Source organism: Stegostoma tigrinum, unplaced genomic scaffold (genome assembly GCF_030684315.1).
Source record: "Stegostoma tigrinum isolate sSteTig4 unplaced genomic scaffold, sSteTig4.hap1 scaffold_49, whole genome shotgun sequence".
Taxonomy (NCBI): Eukaryota; Metazoa; Chordata; class Chondrichthyes; order Orectolobiformes; family Stegostomatidae; genus Stegostoma; species Stegostoma tigrinum.
In genome coordinates, this window is record NW_026728419.1 from 597124 (window position 1) to 616449 (window position 19326).

Below are 19326 nucleotides of genomic sequence, written 5' to 3' on the forward strand. Positions count from 1 at the left end.
CCACCCTGTCTGTCTGTGTTGACACCTTCAGTGATCTATGGACGTGTGTACCAAGGCCCTCTTGTTTTTCAGTTCTCAGCCTGTACCTACAGTTCATTACGTCCTTCACTTACTATACCTCCGAAAGCATATTACTTCACACTTATTAGAAATAAGTGCCATCTGCCATTACTCTGCCAAGTTCACCAGCTGATCAATATCAGACTGTAGTCTGAGATGATCCACCTCACTATGGACAACACCCCTAACTTTTGTATCATCTACAAACCTACGATGAAATCTTGTGGTTTCACAACCAAGTCAGTAACATACATAATAAACATCAATGGACGCTTTACAGATCCATGTGGCTTGCTGATAGTCAAAGACTTTAATCACAAAAATAAAACTCCACCAGTTTGGATCTCTTTTGTCAACTTGCCTCAAACTCCATGGGTTCTTAACTTTTGAACCGGCCTTCCATGCCGGATGTTGTCACAGGCCTTCCTGCGGGTCTTTGCAAACCACTTCATCTGCACTGCCCTCATCAATATTTGTCGGCACAATTTCAAAGAACTTGACTGAATTCATCAGACATGATCTCTCTTTACCAAAACCGTGCTGACTACCCCTAATCGATTCCTTCCTTTGCAAGTTTTCGTTCAACCTTTCCCTCAGATTTTTTTTTCCAATAAGTTCCCTCCCACGGATATCAGATTGTCTGCTTTCCAATTACCTGGCCATTCTCTGATGCCCTTATTGAGGAAAGGAAACACATTAACTGTCCTCCAGACATTCAGCACATCACCTGTGGCCACCAAGACATTAAATGTAACTGCCAGGCCTTGTCAATCTCCTTCCTTGCCTCTTATAGCAGCCTGGGATACATTTCATTGGGCACTAGTGATTTATCCACCATTACCCTTACAAAAGCATTTAATTCTTGCTTCTTATTGATCGTAACATGTTCGAGGACCTCACGATCCTAACTGAAGTCCCTGACTACAATGTATTTCTCCTTTGTGAACACAGGTGAGAAGCATAAATTTCAGACCTCACCTACTTCCTCTTGCTCTATGCAAAATATGCCCCTTCGCTTTCTAACAGTCTTCACTCTCCATGGTAATCCTCTTCCTCTAACTAAATTTATAAAATACCTTGTGGCTTTTCCCTTAACAGTACCTGCCAAAGGTAATTCTAGGCCATTGTTTGCCCTTCATTTTTAACGACCACCTTTTGCAAACTCTATACTTTTGAAGGCCTGTACCTATTTTCATTGTGCAGTGTTTTATTTACCAAACTCATATCAATTCATCAGCATTCACTGAAATTCTACCTTTTTCATTCTCTCTTTGCGGAACACAATGGCCCTGGATTCTGATTGTACCACGTTATAATGGCCCCACTTTCCAATTATAGACTCGATTGCAAGTAATTCTTCCTCCAGTCTATATGTGCCAGATCCTGTCTCATGATAGTGATAATGCTGAGTGATAGAAGTGATCTTCTGATAATTGTCTTTCAGCAAATTTAGACACTTAACTTCCACGCTATCCTTATCGCTTTCCATAACAACATTCATATTTCGAGTCACTATCTCTCTACCCCCACCAAAAAAATTGGAGGTAGGAGGAAACTTTATTTGACTTTTCAGTTGCATTTTAACAGGGTCCCACTGAAGAAGCGAATAAACAAATCGGGACCACGTGGACTTGGAGGTGATGTGCTGGCATGCGTTTGAGAATTGTTCAACATACAGAAAAGCCCATGCTAAGAAATAGTTGGTTTGTCAGCTCACAGGCTGTGCATTTTTATTAGACGAAGGATTCATGTTTGGGCTCCAGTTATTTACAAATTCCTGTCGATGATTGAGGTGTACAGATGAAATCTTATGTTTTCATGTTGGTTGATGGCATGACCACAGCTGAGAGTGTGAGCTGCACAGAGAATGCAAAGAGGATGAAGGGGACATGAATAGTCTCTGAGTTTCATCGCATTAATGCATGGGATATGGCCATCACTGGCTCTGTCATCATTTAATTCCGATATCTAATTGCCTGGACAAGATCGTGGTAGTTCTTAGCAATGTTAACTTTGGTTTCTCATCACATATGTTGAGCTTTTTAATGTATCAATAGATTTACTTTTTGTTGTAAATTCCAAAGCGTTCAGGTTCGTTCTTTTCCATGTCTTCTCATGAAAATCCTTTCATCAACAAGATCAATCTTTTGATTCTTCTCTAGAATGCCTCCATGGAAAGATTTATTCCCCCGAATATAGGGAATACTGTTGACAGCATTCTCGGTGTGGGCCAAGTTATGCATTCTCGAGTTTTTACAAAACTTCCCTATTTCCATTCTCTATTCCATTTGAAATGCCAGCATTCCATTTGCCTTCTCTATGACCTGCTGAATATTCATGCAACCTTTTGAGTTTAATACACAATGAATCCCAAGTTGCAATCAATCTGAAACTAAGAGGTGACAGTAATAATCAGGCAAGGACTGGAATGTGTGATAAAATATAAGCCAGTAATGACAGCTACACACTTAGAAATCAATGGGAGACATAGTACAAAGGGTTATAAATTGTAGGAGTGAAGTAAGGTCATTCATTCTATCGAGTCTGCTGCACAATTGAGTCTGCTGCACAATTTCATTGCGCCTTATATCTGTCTCAAACTCACTCTCTTGCCTTGATCCGTTTGAATCTTGATCCCCTTATTCATCAAGAACCTACCTATCTCTATCTCCAATTCATGCAGTGATTTCACCTCCGCAGCCCTCTGTGGCAATGGACAGATTCAGTACCCTCTGGCTGAAGAAATCCCTCCACATCTCTGTTCCTAAGGGTGAGAGATAATGGGAACTGCAGATGCTGGAGAATCCAAGATGATAAAATGTGAGGCTGGATGAACACAGCAGGCCAAGCAGCATCTCAGGAGCACAAAAGCTGACGTTTCGGGCCGAGACCCTTCATCAGAGAGGAGGATGGGGTGAGGGTTCTGGGATAAATAGGGAGAGAGGGGGAGGCGGACCGAAGATGGAGAGAAAAGAAGATAGATGGGGAGGTAGGGAGGGGATATGTCGGTCCAGGGAAGACGGACAGGTCAAGGAGGTGGGATGAGGTTGGTAGGTAGGAGATGGAGGTGCAGCTTGGGGTGGGAGGAAGGGATGGGTGAGAGGAAGAACAGGTTAGGGACGCAGAGACAGGCTGGACTGGTTTTGGGATCCAGTGGGTGGAGGGGAAGAGCTGGGCTGGTTATGTGGTGCAGTGGGGGGAGGGGACGAACTGGGCTGGTTTAGGGTTGCGGTGGGGGAAGGGGAGATTTTAAAGCTGGTGAAGTCCACAGTGATGCCATTAGGCTGCAGGGTTCCCAAGCGGAATATGAGTTGCTGTTCCTGCAACCTTCGGGTGGCATCATTATGGCACTGCAGGAGGCCCATGGTGGACATGTCATCTAAAGAATGGGAGGGGGAGTGGAAATGGTTTGCGACTGGGAGATGTAGTTGTTTGTTGTGAACTGAGCGGAGGTGTTCTGCAAAGCGGTCCCCAAGCCTTGGGGACCGCTTTGCAGAACACCTCCGCTCGGTTCGCAACAAACAACTGCACCTCCCAGTCGCAAACCATTTCCACTCCCCCTCCCATTCTTTAGATGACATGTCCATCATGGGCCTCCTGCAGTGCCATAATGATGCCACCCGAAGGTTGCAGGAACAGCAACTCATATTCCGCTTGGGAACCCTGCAGCCTAATGGCATCACTGTGGACTTCACCAGCTTCAAAATCTCCCCTTCCCCCACCGCATCCCTAAACCAGCCCAGTTCGTCCCCTCCCCGCGTTGTACCACACAACCAGCCCAGATCTTCCCCTCCACCCACTGCATCCCAAAACCAGACCAACCTGTCTCTGCCTCCCTAACCGGCTCTTCCTCTCACCCATCCCTTCCTCCCACCCCAAGCCACACCCGCATCTCCTACATACTTACCTCATCCCACCTCCTTGACCTGTCCATCTTCCCTGGACCGACCTATCTCCTCCCTACCTCCCCACCTATACTGTCTCCACCTATCTTCTTTTCTCTCCATCTTCGGTCCGCCTCCCGCTCTTTCCCTATTTATTCCAGAACCCTCACCCCATCCCACTCTCTGATGAAGGATCTAGGCTCGAAACGTCAGCTTTTGTGCTCCTGAGATGCTGCTTGGCCTGCTGTTTTCATCCAGCCTCACATTTTATTATCTCTGTTCTAAAGGGTTATGCCTTCACACAGAGGCTCTCGCCTAGCCTCTCCTACCAATAGAAACATCTTCTCCACTTCCACTCTCTCCACACCCCTCCGTATTCTATCAGTTTGGATGCATTTGTGCGTCTTCCATCGAAACCTCATCAAATACAGCCCCAGAACCCTTAACTAACTGTGCTTCAGATTGTTTGCCATTCAGAAAATAGTCGGCAGGATTCCACCCTACATCAGGGGTAACCCTAAGGAGTTTCAAATCCATCGCCTTAATCACTTGGCCATAAATATGTGATTGCACTCGCATGGTCTCTCGCACTGTATTTTTTTGATTGAATATCGCTGTTGTGAGGATGCAGATGAATATGTCACCTGATTCCGGGACAAAAATCGATCCCATTTGTGAAATGTTTCATGACCTGAAGTCGACTGCCTCACATTTTCTTCTCTTTGTGATAATTAAACAGGTTTGTTGTTTCTAAACATGGGCCTCTTGCATACTCAGTGAATCAAAATGAAAATGTAACAGATAACGACGAAACAAGCTCACTCTTTGTTTAAGGGGATCCTGCAGTTTTCAAACTTCCTCAAATGGAACAAGAAATAATTGCAAGTGTGTTTGTGTCATTCACACAATGGGACACTTATTGTGTGAAACCAGCTGAGCTGCAGATTCCAGTTGGTAGGATTCAAACAACACGTGAGCGAACCCACTGCATTACCAACCCATTACTTAACCACTCAGCCACGATTGTGTCAAAGTTTACAGCTCACAGTCGCCTCTTGCATTGGATTTCATCTGCAAATATCGCTGAATAGGGTTGATGGATGGAAATCCCAAGCAAATCTGTAGAGAAAATCCTTACCATTCCGGTATTATTGCATGGCCTTTCTGATTTCTCTGTTACTTTTTCCTCTCTATTGGGAAATAATCAACTTTGTTGTTTCAAAGCATGGTCATCTTGCATTCTCCATGAACATGGGAAACATTGAATGTGGAGAAATATTGCACTGAGTAATGTACTAGTGAAGTCCCAGCAACGTTCAACATTGTGGCCATTCATTCTTTTAAGTATATTTCAGGAGAAATTGGTGGATTTTTGCCTGGATAATTTGTATCCATGAACATTGAACAGAGAAGGCAAAAGAAACTAACTCAGAGACAACAAGAAGTGCCGACACCGGAGTCAGAGATTCTATGGAGCTGGAGGAACACAGCAGGCCAGGCAGCATCACAGAAGCAGAAACTGACCACTTAGTTTCAGGGTTCCTGCCAATTGTGCATGCACCTATGCTTGTGATGCATTTGCTGAGCACCTTTGGCTTTTAATCAGAAGACCGAGTGTTTTGGGCAGTGCCAGGGACAAAACTAGGGTTTCTTATTGCCCAGCCAGCATTCTCTGGTTCTTGCTGTGCAAATTTACAATGTGTGAAGACGCCTACAAATATTTCCAGCTAAACTGCCAATGTTCCAACTTCACAACGTTCACTGATATTGTAGTGGTGCTCTCAATCTCTTCTGATTTTTGTCCCCCTCTCCTTCTAATGTCATCATCAGCACCTTCCTCAGAAATAACCCTGTACCTTACCATACCCACAGACAACTGACCTTCCATTGCAGTACTTGTACCTGGTATCCACAAGGTTATATCCATGGTGTGTCATATTTCGCATCAACATGCTTCCACTGATGGAATAATCGAAAAGTGCTGTTAATTTTCACACACCCACTGACAACAACCAGATCTAGCTCAACACCCTCCCTATCCACTCCAACATTTCAGGAATATCCTCCATTTTAAACTTTACAAATCCATGCCATCGTATTTGATTGCTGCTGAAAGTTCCATTCTCCAATTTCCAAGTTCTTTCCTATCCTGGTAACTGCCTAAAGCTGAAGAATGACACATGGCAAGTGATTAAAATGGAGAAACGTCGTACAGTTCTGTCTGATCCAATAGTAGCCTGCACAGCTACTGCCTTTGCTGTCCTGTTTTGTGTATCGTTGGATATCGGAGCTTGTTCTGAGAAAAATAAAGAAACAACCAAATTCACATCTAACCTTGGAGAAACCTATGGGTGGGAACTCACAATAGGAGAGCAGCAAAATGGCCTTTGAAAATGTAACTTTTAGTTTCTTTTTGTAAATCTACAGTAGTGAGTAGAGTTTTATCTTATAATATGTTGTTATTGAGATCTGCCTCTTGGTTTTAATTTTTTAAAATTTAACAAAGTTATAAGCTATCCTGGAGCAGTGTTTTTAGAGCATTAAGTCTGTTCTTTTCTGGGTCTGTCAATTGTTGAGATGCAAAGATGGCCTTTAGTAGAGTGATGTGCTCTTTATGTTGAATGTGGAAGTTTAGGGAGAGTTTCCATGTTATAGTTGACTATGCCCAACGTAAGTGTGTTAGGCTGCAAATCCTATAGGATTGCATGGATTGGTTGGAGTGGCAGTTAGAGGCAAGTAGAAATTTACACTAGCAAGGGGAAAGGATGGATGTCAGTTGCAGGGAGAGAGATAAACTGAAATGCAATCAGGTATTGGTTGACCTCCAGGAAAGGGAGATGGAGTCAGGTATTGCAGGAGTCTCCTGTGGCTATCCCCATCTCAAACAACTGCGCTGTGTTGAAAAATGTGGGGAGTGGTGGATTCTCTGGAGAATGCAGCACTGACAACCAGTTTCCTGGTCCAGAGACTGTCTCTAAGGTGACACCAGTTCCAGGCCATTGATTCTGAGAGGGGACTTTTTAGCCAGAGGTACAGACAAGTGTTTCTGCAGCTGACAGCGAGACATCAGAATGATGTATTGCCTCCCTGGAGCCAGAATCAAAGATATCTCAGAGAGAGTATGAAATATGCTCAAAGGCGAGAGAGATCAGCAGGTGGTCATTGTACACATTGGAAATAATGACATAGGAAGAGAACAGATGAGATTATGAGGAGACAATATAGGAAGTTAAGCAAGAATTTTAAAATTAGCTCATCAAGGATAGAAATATTTGGATTACTCACAGGGCCACAAGCTAGTGGGGGTAGGAGCATGAGGCTAGAGCAGATGAATGCATAGTTGAGGAGCTTGTGCAGAGGAGAAGAATCCACATTTTTGGATCGCTGGAATATCTTCTGGGGTAGGAACCACCTGTACAAGAAGGACAGATTGGATATGAATTGGAAGGGAGCAAATATACTGGCAGGGAGTTTTGCTAGAGATGCTCGGGAAGATTTAAACTGGAGGGGTAGGGGAGGGGATGTTTTGTGAACCAGGGAGACCGTGAAGAAAGAGATCAGTCTGAGACTGGTTAGGTTGGGAAAAATTGTAAGTCAAACGGACAGGGCAGACAGGAACCAAGTAGAGAACTGCATTTATTTCAATGAAAAATCCCCAGCAGGCAAGGCCGATTACCTTGGAACATGGCTCAGAATGCGTGACTGGGATAGCAGAGAGACATGGCTCGGGAATAGACAGGACTGGCAGCTTCATGGTTCAGGAATAGATGTTATAGTAAAGATCAAAAGAAGATGTTTGGACAAGAGAGGATGGGGAGTTGTACTTTTGAAGAAGGGTAACATTGCAGCTATATTTATCCAAAGAAGCCCAGGGATGTTATTTGGCTGGAATTGAGAAATAAGAAAGGTTTGATCACACTACTGCAAGTGAAAATCGATAAACAAATATGAAAAAACATCTCAGCTATCTGTAAGAATAATAGATGGTTATGGAAGGGGGTTTTAAATTTCCAAAAATGGACTAGGACTACCATAGTGTTCAGGTCTTAGATGCAGAGGAATTGGTTGAGCAGGTACAAGAAAATGTTCTAATTCAGTGTGTGGATGTACCTTCTGGAAAAGATGAAAAACCTGACCTGCTCTTAGGAAATAAAGCAGGGCAGGTGCCTGAAGCATCCGTAGAAGAACATTTTGGGGCCAGTGACTATACTTCAATGAGTTATAAAGTAGTTATGGACAGGGATAGACCGGATCTAATAGTTAAAGCTCTGAATTGGAGGAAGACCAATTTTGGCAGACTTAGGCAAAAACTTTCAAAAATTGATGGGGGGTGGTGGTGGGAGCTGGTGGAGGGTACAGATATTCCAAGGTAAATGGAGACATGGAAAATGTGAAGTGTTCAAAAATGAGAGCTCAGACACAGTATGTTCCTATTATTGCGAAGGACAAGGCAGGTTGATACAGGAAATGCTGGATGATAAGAGAAATTCAGCTTCTGAACAAGAAGACGAAAGCATATGTGAGGTATAGGCAGCATAATAGAGTGATTTTCTAGAAGAGTGTAATGGCAGCAGGAGTGCACTTAAGAGGGAATGCAGGAGGGCAAAAAGGGGACATGAGTTTGCTTTGTCAAACAGGGTGTGGAGAATCCAAAGAGTTTCCACAAATACGTTAAGGGGGAAAAGGAAGAGTAACTGGGGAGAGAACAGGGCCCCATAAGCATAAGCCATGCCACCTATGTGTGGAACTGCAGGAGGCAGGTGAGATGATACACAAGTATCTTAGATCAGTGTTTACTGGGGAGAAGGATATAGAAGATAGAGAACACATGGAAATAAATTAAAATCTTGTAAGATGCCACTGTTACGGAGGAAGAAATGCAGCATATCTCCAAATGTATAAAGTTGGGTAAATCCCCAAGACCTATCGAGAGTATGCTAGAACTCTGTGGGAAACTAAGGCAGTGACTACTTTGCCCCTTGCTGAGATATCTGTATCATCGATAGGCACAGGAAAGGTGTTGGGCAGCTGAAGATTGGCTACCTGGTTCCGCTTTTAGAGAAACCTGGTAAGGAAAAGGGGGGCTCTTGACCAGTGAGCCTGACATCAGTGGTGGGCAAGTTGTTGGAGGGGATTCTCAGGGGCAGGATTCACATGTATTTAGAAAGGCAATGGATTGGGGAGAGTCAACATGACTTTATGCCTGAGAAATCGTTGTTTGAGTTTTTTTTATCAAAGAGGACTGATGAGGGCAGAATGGTGGGTATGATCAATATGGACTACAGTTAAGACATTTGACAAGGTTCCTCATGGTAGACTGGCTAGAAAGGTTAGATCACACAAAAATAAAGGGAGAACTGGCTTTGTGGATACCGAGTTGGCTCAAAGGTAGAAGATGGAGGATGGAGTTGAGATGTTTTTTGGATAACATCCCGTTGATTTCTATATTTCTATAAATTCATGTCCTTTATCTGCCTGCACATCGGGATGCAGACACTGCCTGAAGCTTCCTGCCTGAATACAATTCAAGTTAAACTGTGCAAATCTTTATATTCCTGCACGGGGGTATGTGGAAACTGTCTCATAAGATTAAGTGAGGAGCATTTGTAAAGGTGTGAGGCTTCTGAAGTATGAAACTTCTGTCTCTGACAAAGGGGCCAAGGCACTGACTTTTTTTCAACCCATACACTTCGGCCACTTGAAATTACATTCTGCTACTTCGGCAACTTGAAATCGCCTCCTGTCATTAGCAGTCACTTCGTGAACGATCGATACTATATCCTGCTCTCTTTATGTGTTCGAAGTAGTAATTGTTTTGTATGATGTCTTTGTAGTGATTGTTTCATGTATCATGCCATTGTGAGATGTAAAATTGCTTTATGCATTACACACTTGACAAAGTATAAAAAGCGGGACTGACCGCTGCCCAGGGTGAATGGCTTGCGAGACTCTGTACTCTGTGCTGGGTTAAGTACAGTGATTTTCCACAGCTTGTACTTGCTTGGTAATAAAAGTTTTGTGTTTCTCTAAACAGGTCTGTGTCTCGTCGTTGCATCAAGTCCGTGAGTGTCTCCGAAAATGAACATAACATTTGGTGCCGTGACCAGGATTGCAACATGTACAGCAGTCTCATGTGGAGTGCTGAATAAGGGATCGATCGAGTGTCAGTGGAGTGAGACAGACAGGCTCGCAAGGTAAGATTCACCTTGGTCTCTCTCACTAGCCTGCCACCCGTGCGAAACCTCATCCCTGTGTGGCTCTGTACTGACGGAACCCCAAGACGACTCACGGTCTTGAACACTGCTAAATCTTAATGCCTGGAGGTTCAAGACTCCAGGTACGTAAAGAAATCCGGGAGGTTCGAGTCCCTAGATCTGGTAAATGGGAAAATAAAATCCGGGAGGTTAGAGTCCCGCAGTGGCCAGGTCAAGAGTCCCTAGGTCAGGTAACTGGGAAGAGGGAGTGGATTAGTATAAGATTGGGAAGGTATAATAGGTTCTGGATGTAAGTTTGCTCGCTGAGCTGGAAGTAGTTTTCAGACGTTTCATCACCATTCTAGGTAACACCATCAGTGAGCCTCCAACGAAGCGCTGGTGTTATGTCCCGCTTTCTATTTATCTGGTTAGGTTTCCTTGGGTTGGTGATGTCATTTCCTGTTCTTTTTCTCAGGTGATGGTAGATTGGCTCCAAATCAATGTGTTTGTTGATGGAGTTCCGGTTGGAATGCCATGCTTCGAGGAATTCTCGTGCATGTCTCTGTTTGGCTTGTCCTAGGATGGATGTGTTGTCCCAGTCAAAGTGGTGTCCTTCCTTATCTGTATGTAAGGATACGAGTGATAGTGGGTCATGTCGTTTTGTGGCTAGTTGATGTTCATGTATCCTGGTGGCTAGCTTCCTGCCAGTTTGTCCAATGTAGTGTTTGTCACAGTTCTTGCAAGGTATTTTGTAGATGATCTACCCCTCCCTACCCCCACCTATATTCTCCTCTCCACCTATCTTTTTTTCTCTCCATCTTCCGTCTGCCTCCCCCTCTCTCCCTATTTATTCCAGAACCCTCACCCCATCCCCCTCTCTGATGAAGGGTCTAGGCCCAAAACGTCAGCTTTTGTGCTCCTGAGATGCTGCTGGGCCGGCTGTGTTCATCCAGCCTCACATTTTATTATCTTGGATTCCCCAGCATCTGCAGTTCCCATTATCACTCATGGTGTTTTAAACTCTGGTTACCACGCCTCAGGCAATGGGGAGGGTTAAGATGGTGGGACCCTCATGGTCACCTTAGCTGGTAGAGGAATTGATCATGTGTTGCTGGCATCACACTATATCACAAACCAGCCTTCCACCCAACTAAGCTAACACACCCTGACCAATGCACAATGCACCATTGAGGATAGTCTGTCCTCCCTTTGTGTACTCAATATATAGATGTAGAAAACCATCAGGAATTTATCATATATAGTCTTGTTACTGATTTGATTTGCTCAATTTTTGTGCAGATTGAAGTCATCCACAATAATCCTCAGAACACAAGGTATGGGAGCAGAGTTAGGCTATTTGGCCCAGAAGACTGTTCAACCATTTGATTGTGACTGATATGTTTCTCAACCTCTTTCTCCTAACTTCTGGAACCATTGATCCCATTACCAATCAAGAACCTAATCACCTGTGTCATAAATACATTCAAAGGCTTGGCCTCCACATTCCTCTATGGCAATGAGTTTCACAAAATCATCGCCCTCTGACTGAAGAAATTCCTCCTCATCTCAGTTCTAAAGGGTCATCCCTTCACTCTGAGGCGGTGCCCTCAGGTTCTCGCCTCTCCTATTAGTTGAAACATCTTCTCCATGTCCATCTATCCAGGTCTCTCATTATTCTGTAAGTTTCCGTCACAGCCATAGAGTCTGACAACTTGAAAGCAGACCCTCAGCCCAACTAATCCATACAGACCATGTTCTGAAACTAAAGTAGTCCCATCTGCCTGCACATGGCCCATATCTTTCCGAACATTTCTTATTTATGTACTTATCCAAATGGCTTTCAAACGTTGTCACTGTGCCTGTATCCGCGACTTGTTTTGGAAGTTCATTTCACATACCAACCATGGTGAGCAAAAAGGTAGCCCACTTTGCTGGAAAGTGACTCCTCTCACCTTAAAAATATGCCCCTTTGTCTTGTTATCTCCCACCCTGAGGAAACAACAACTGCCATTCACTTTCTGTATGCTCCTCAAGGACAGGTCTTTAACATTTACTGGTTAGGCCCTGGGTTGTGTTGAACCCAGATACCTGCGTGCCCTAGATGGTGCCATAAGTGGCCACTTGTAAACGATTCATTGGACTTATGTAAGTGCATGTGACTCCATGATTTCTGAATTCTCTACAATCCTCTACAACCTCCTTGTTATACCTCTAAGGTATGTTTGGGCCCTTGGATATTGGGGAGGGAGGTGGTAAATGGACAGGTGTTGCACCTTCGTCAGTTACGGGGGAAGGTGCCACAGGGCTGTGGGGAGGTGTTGGGGGTGAAGGAAGTGTGGAAGAGGGTGTCCCGGAGGGAATGGTCCCTGCGGAAAGCGGACCAGAGAGGGAAGGGGGATATGTGTCTGGTGGTGGAATCTTGCTGGAGGTGGAGGAAATAGCGTCTGATGATCTTCTAAATGTGAGTGCTGATAGGATGGTAGGTAAGGATAAGGGGAACCCTATCACGGTTGTGGGAGGGAAGAGATGGGGTGAGGCTGGAAGTGCGGGAGATGGGTCGGACCTGGTTGAGGGTCCCATTGACAACGGAGCTGTGGAATCCTCGGTTGAGGAAGAAGGCCATATTTGTGGTCACTGCCTTCACCTCTCATCAAATCTCCCTCGTTATACATCACTAAATCCAGAACTGTCTGTTCCTTTCTGAATGCAACCATTAGCTGCTCCAAAACAATCTCATTGACGTTCCATAAATTCCTTGTATTGAAATCAGCTGCCAATTACATGACGACTTGGATGCTTGTACACACGTTCCATCAGTATTTCAGCCTTTCCATGTGCCTATCTTTCATAGATATTTATTAGATATTTAGTTCCCAGCCCTGATCTCCTGGCAACCACATGTGTGTTTGTCTTGCATCTCCAATCTGCCCACTTAACTGATGCGTGTCCTTTCCGTACTAATACTTGGGCATATTTTCATTTTCTGGATCCTCACTAATGCCTTTTACCTCGTCCTAAAATGTTGTATTCAAGTCTCAGTAAACTATTCTCGTTCAGTTTGAACTCGATCCAATTCAGCCCGTGAACTTTTTGTGCATTTTCTCTGCCCCCAAAGGGTTTTACCTGTTTAAAGCCACAAAAGAAAAGTTGCAAACAAAACCAAATAACTGCGAATGCTGGAATTCTGAAACAAAAATAAACAAACAGACAAAGCTGGTGACACTCAGCAGGTCTAGCATTATCTGTGGTGCCGTCTGAGAACAGTCAAACGTTTCTACCTGACTTTTGTTGCACACAGCTCCAGTTTTGTTCTCAATTCCGCTGCCTCTCACCAAATCCAACCTATCTCCCGCTGAACTGACTGTACTCCGTGCACTCAGATCCAACCCTGGCTTTGTCTTTGAGCCTACTGACAAGGGAGATGTTGTTACAGTCTGGTGTAATGACCTCTACCATGCAGAGGCTGAGCGCTAACTCTCCGATACCTCCTCCTACCTTCCTCTGGACCATGTGCCGCCATGGTACATCACACCATTGTATCCACTACTGTTAGTGATCACATTTCATCCATTGATATCCCCCACCCCCAACCCCGCCTCCCCCATCAACCCGCCCCGCTTCCAAGCTAATAATCTCCCCCAACCCTGCACAGCTCGTTTCTACCTCCTCCCAAAAATCCACAAACAGGTCTGCCCAGGCTTACCCATTGTTACAACCTACCCATGGCCCGCAGAACTCATCTCTTCCTACCTCAACTCAGTCTTCTTTCCCCTGTCCAATCTCTACCTACATACATCCATGATTCATCTGACGCCTTGTGCCAATTTCAAAACTTCCAGTTTACCGGCTCCAACCACCTCCTCTTTACTATGGATGTGCAATCCTTTTACACATGCATTCCCTACCACGAGGGTTTTAGGGCTCCATGCTTCTTCCTGGAGCAAAGACCTGAGCCATCCCCACCCACCACCACCCTCCTCTGTTTGTCTGAGCTTGCCCTCACCCTCAACAAGTTCTCTTTGAACTCCTCTCATTTTCTTACAGTCAGAGGGGTTACCATGTGTACCCGGATGGGCCCGTGTTATGTGTGTCTCTTCATGGGGTACGTAGAACATTCCTTGTTCCAGTCCTATTCCAACCCCACCCACAACTCTTTCTCTGATACATCGATGAGATCATCGGTGCTGCTTCCCTCTCTCTCATTTGGAATTGGAAAAATTGATTAATTTCCCCTTCAATTTCCACCCTGCCCTCACTTTCACCTGGTCTATCTCTGACTCCTTGCTTCCCATCCTCAACATTTCTGTTTCAATTTCTGCGGTAGACATTCCACTAATATCCATTACAAACCCACTGACTACCACAGCAACCTGGACTATACATCCTCACATCCCACCTCCTGTAAAGACTCCATCCCATTCTCTCTGTTCCTCCGACTCCTTCACATATGTTTAGATGAAACCAAAATCAACAAGGTTGCCTCCAACATTTCCACATTTTTCTCAACTGAGGATGCCCCAGCAACGTTCTCAACAGGGCCCTCAATTGGATCCACCCCATCTCCTGCACTTCCACTCACAACCTTTCTCTTCCCTCCAGCAAAAGCGATAGAGTTCCCCTTGTTCTTACCTACTGTCCCACCAGCATCCACATCCAGAAGATTATCAAGTGCCATATCTGCCACCTCCAACAAGATGCCACCACCAGGTGGTGTATACCTCTCCCTCCCTTGGCTGCCTTCTTCAAGCACTGTTCCCTCTGGGACTTCCTGTTCCACACTCCCTTCACCCCATCAACCTCCACAGCCTAACGGCACCTTCCCCTGCTACCTATAAAGGTCTAACTCCTGCCCATTTACCTCCTACCTTCCCAGCGTCCAAGGGCCCAATTATACCTTCCAATGAAGCAACATTTCACCTGCATTTCCCAGAATCTCGTCCACTGCATTCTCTGCTCACAATGTGGTCTCCTCTACACTGGGGAAGTGAAGTGCAGACTGGGTGACTGCTTCACAGATCATCTACGTTCAGCTTGCAAAAGAAACCCTGAAGTACCTGTTGCTTCCCACTTTAACACACCATCCTGTTCCCTGGCCAACATGTCTGTCTCTGGCTTACTGCAAATCTTCGAGTGAAGCCCCACACAAGCTGGAAGAAAATCACCTCATTTTTATACTTGGGGACCCTGCAGGCCTCCAGACTCAATATCGAGTTCAAATGTTTTAGGACCTGAACTCCCCCGTGTTCCAGCCCCAAACCCCACACACAAGGACTTGTTACGACATAGCCTGTCTTTGCACTCTGCCTGTTCTTGGTCACTAATAGTCCCTATTACAACTAATCACGCTTGCAGCCTAATCATGTTCACTGCTTTGTCTGTCCAACTTCTATTTTCTCTCTCTTTAGGCTCTATCCTATCATTTATTCCCTATTCCTTCCCCTCCCCTTTCTTCTGCGTATAAACTTACATTTTCCCAGCCTCCGTCAGTTCTGAGGGACGGTGACCAGGCCAGAAACGTTAACTGCTTTCTCCTTCGATGCTGCCAGAATGGCTGAGCTTTTCCAGCAACTTTGTTTTTGTAATACCTCTGCTAGATTGACTAACCTAGTACAGACAGAAGCCTCAATCTCTCTTTCTTAGTCATGAACACTGTAGCTATATCAGCATGATTCTACACTTTTTTAAACAGGCTCTGCAGAATGGACTGATCTGGACACCAAACTATTTTCCCACAATCCATCCCTGCCACTTGATCAGACTCTCTCACAACTGTGCCTGCTTCAATTTTACTGTTTCACTATTTACCACACAGTTGCTCTTTTTCGACCTTGCACTTCTCTTGAGGTTTCGTGAGTATTTTTTTCTCATTTCTTTTCTTATTCACTTTTTTCTCGCTTATTTTACGTGTGGCAACACAAGGACTCACAACCCTCCTCTTTCCTTATTTGACTCGTGATTGTGCCAGGACTCTCAGCCCTCCCTTTTCTCCTAATTTGCAGGCAGGGCCTCGCAACCCCCTATTCCTTATTTCAGGTTCTGACATTATTTCACACACTCTTGTGCTGTCCTTTGCATTCTCATGTTATTTCAAATATTTTCGTGTTATGTTGCATTTTCACATTAGGTCAGATGTTCTCGCGCCAGGATCCCCTTCCACTATTTTGTGTGTTCTCGCAAAATAGTGGAAAGGTTTTCTGGCTTACAGAAGAAACCCACCAATTGCCAAGCTAGCTAGAAAGAGTGGTAATTAAAGATTCTTACCCAGATCATGGCCCAGTGTAACCCTGCTCACAGCAGCAATTTGTAGGAACATTTTCCAGAGCAGGGACAAGAACTCAGGAGGCAGGCAAGATTCAAGCAAGTGGAAGATGTTTATTCAAGCAGAGACCAGTCGACAGAGGAAGCAAGCCTATGGATTTTCGTGGAAACTGGCTTTGGAGGATGGATCAATGACACACCCTCTGGTTTTACAAAGAAATACAGCATTTTTTATATATCTTGTGTTACAGTAATCAATTGCAACATATTCACTGTCCTCCCCAATTAATCTAAACACACAGATCCTGTGGGACACCTAGTGGACACTTATATAGACAACTCCAGGTTCCATGATCTTACGCTGTTTGCTCGACATCATCATCTCTCAGCCTCAGAATCTTTCTGTGCATCCCATTCATTTGCATTCAAAAAGTTTGATGATTATACTTGCTTGGGTCTTTCTCAGACGTGTTTATCTATAAGGACAGTTTGAAATCCATTATCTGTTGTATGTTGGTACAGTCATTTATCACATTTAGTTACTCCTTTAATTTTCCCATTCTCCCAATGCATAATGTAAAAACAAAAAAAAAATCAGTTAGTTTAACTAATTGCTATCAGGTTAACTTCTGTATGAAGTTAATTAAAAGTGTAGTGTTGTACCACTACTTCTACAGTCAGCATTTCATAATTTATGGGTTGTGAGGGCATAAGAGAAGGCATTTCCTCAGGCTAGTTAACCTACACATCTAAACTTAAATGTTCGTAAGGAATGTATTATATTCTGATTGTGCCTTGAAACCAACTTATGTGATTACAGCAGTTTGAGATCGAAACTATTTAATATTGCTGGTAGCTTCAAAGAGGCGACTATTTATGAGGAAAAAACTTTAGCTGCTTCAGAACCTAAACTAGAACATGATGTTATGCATTTACTGGGACAACCATTCTTTCAGTAATAAAGCTGGAATTGGCCATTTACCTGTCCTGAGGCATCCTTTTATCAGAACTGTCTGGGATGGAAACATACAGCGTCCTTTTACTTACCTTCTCGCAGTTATGCTCAAGGATACAATTATACTTCACTGTGTGAGCAGGCTGCTTAATTTTTGCTTAGCTTCTCTCTGCCAACTTGTAAGCAGGTATGGGCAGCTTGGAGTTGTCCAGTACAAGTCACCTTACATCGCCACTACAGGTCACCCCTACGCCAAGTCAGAAAGTGAGATGGACAGAGAGGCAGTGGAACACGGAGAGAGATATCGCGAGAGGGCCAAAAATATATGGCTAAAGAGACAAACAGATAGAGAGTGTGGTGCAGGGAGAGGGACAGGAGCTAACTGAGACAGAATGAGAGAAAGGGACCAATGAGAGAAGGTACACAGAGAGAGAGAAAGACACTGTTACAAAGGGAAAGGGTGTGAGGCAGAGAGGGAGCACAGAGGGGCAGAGAAGGAGGAGAGCATATGAAAATAGAGAGGGAACGACTTACGAGGGAGAGAGAGGGTGGGCGGAATATGGGTGAGATAGAGATCAACAGAGGGGGGAAGAGAGGGACAGATGGAAAGAGAGACAGGGGAAAGGACTGTTGGGAGGGGATGGTGCAAACAGAGACAGATATAGAAGCAGATGAGAATAGAAGTGGAGAAAGAGCATGGATAGGGAAGAGGGAAACAGGGAGAAGGGCAGACAGAGAGAGCCAGGAACAGATGAGGAGAGAAGGACCAAGAGGGACAGGGAGGGAAAGAAAGAGAGAGGGGAGGCAGAAGGAGGACAGTTAGAAAGAGAACGACAGAGAGAGTGAGGAATAGAGAGAGACATAGAGAGTTGGACGGTGAAGGATGTATTGGAGACAGGGACAGACAGAGTGGATGGCACAGAGTGATGAAAGGCGGGACAGTGCTGAGAGACAGAGTAGGAAAGGAAGATAGGGATCGAGAGTGAGGGGGGAACAAAGAGTGAAAGCAACAGTGTTACAGATGGGTGAGGTGTGTGTGAGAGAGAGGGGCGACAGAGGAAGAGAGAAGGATGTGACAGAGGGAGAATATGAGTGAGGGGGCCAGAGGGAGAGAGACACAGAGAGAAACGGGCAGAGGAGTGGGAAAGGGACGGGGCAGTGGGAGAGAGAAGGGTGTGGAGAAGAGGAGAGGAAGAGAGATGTGACAGGGGATAGAGAGGAGAGAGGGCATAGAGAGAGAGGGCTAGATGGGGCGAAACGTGCAGGCAGGGGCGGAGGGGGTGAGAGATAGGGCCTGAGGAAAAGAAAGAGAGGGGGATGGAGGTGGAGTGAGCCGGTCTGGAGGGAGAGGAGGACAGAGAGAGAGAGAGGGAGCAGAGACAGGGAGGGGAACAGAGAGAGGCAGTGGGAGATGGAGAGACAGAGGCAGATATACAGAGAGAGGGACAGGTAGAGAATGGGAAAGAGAGAGAGAGAGGAATACAGAGAGAGAGAGAGGGCAGGCAGAGGAAATAAAATGAGGACAGCAAGAGAGATAGAACATAAACATAGAAAAGTGCAGAATAAGAACAGACCCTTCAATCCAAGATGTTGCACCAAACACAACATCAAATTAAACGAATCCCTTATGCCTGCCCCTGGAGCATTTCCCTCCATTTCGTACACAACAGTGTGTGCATGTAAAATTCTCTTAAATACCCTTATCTTATCTGCCTCTCGGACCACACCTGCCAGCACATTCCACACTCCTACCACACTGAGTAAAAAACATGCCCTTCACAGTTCCTTTGAACATGCCTCCCCCCTCCCATCAACCTTTAAAACGCATCTCCTGGTTTTAGTTATTTCAACTCCGAGAAAATATTCTGGTTTTCAACCCTACCTGTACATCTCATAATCTTACAGACCTCTATCAAGTCTCCCCTCAGTTCTACTGCCCCAGAGAAAACTACCCAAGTTTATCAACAAGAGAAAG

General features: G+C 44.8%; 2 long non-coding RNA genes across 2 annotated transcripts in view; one reads left to right on the top strand and one right to left on the bottom strand.

The window, feature by feature from the left end:
• The window catches only part of LOC132208601 (uncharacterized), a 63059-nt gene that overhangs the window by 42379 nt on the left and 1354 nt on the right, over positions 1–19326 (top strand). Inside the window, exon 2 of the long non-coding RNA XR_009444729.1 lies at positions 9979–10138. This is a non-coding gene — a long non-coding RNA (uncharacterized LOC132208601). The remainder of the gene's footprint in view (positions 1–9978; positions 10139–19326) is intronic.
• LOC132208600 (uncharacterized) overlaps positions 16509–19326 on the bottom strand; it is a 56234-nt gene continuing 53416 nt past the window's right edge. Inside the window, exon 5 of the long non-coding RNA XR_009444728.1 lies at positions 16509–16872. This is a non-coding gene — a long non-coding RNA (uncharacterized LOC132208600). The remainder of the gene's footprint in view (positions 16873–19326) is intronic.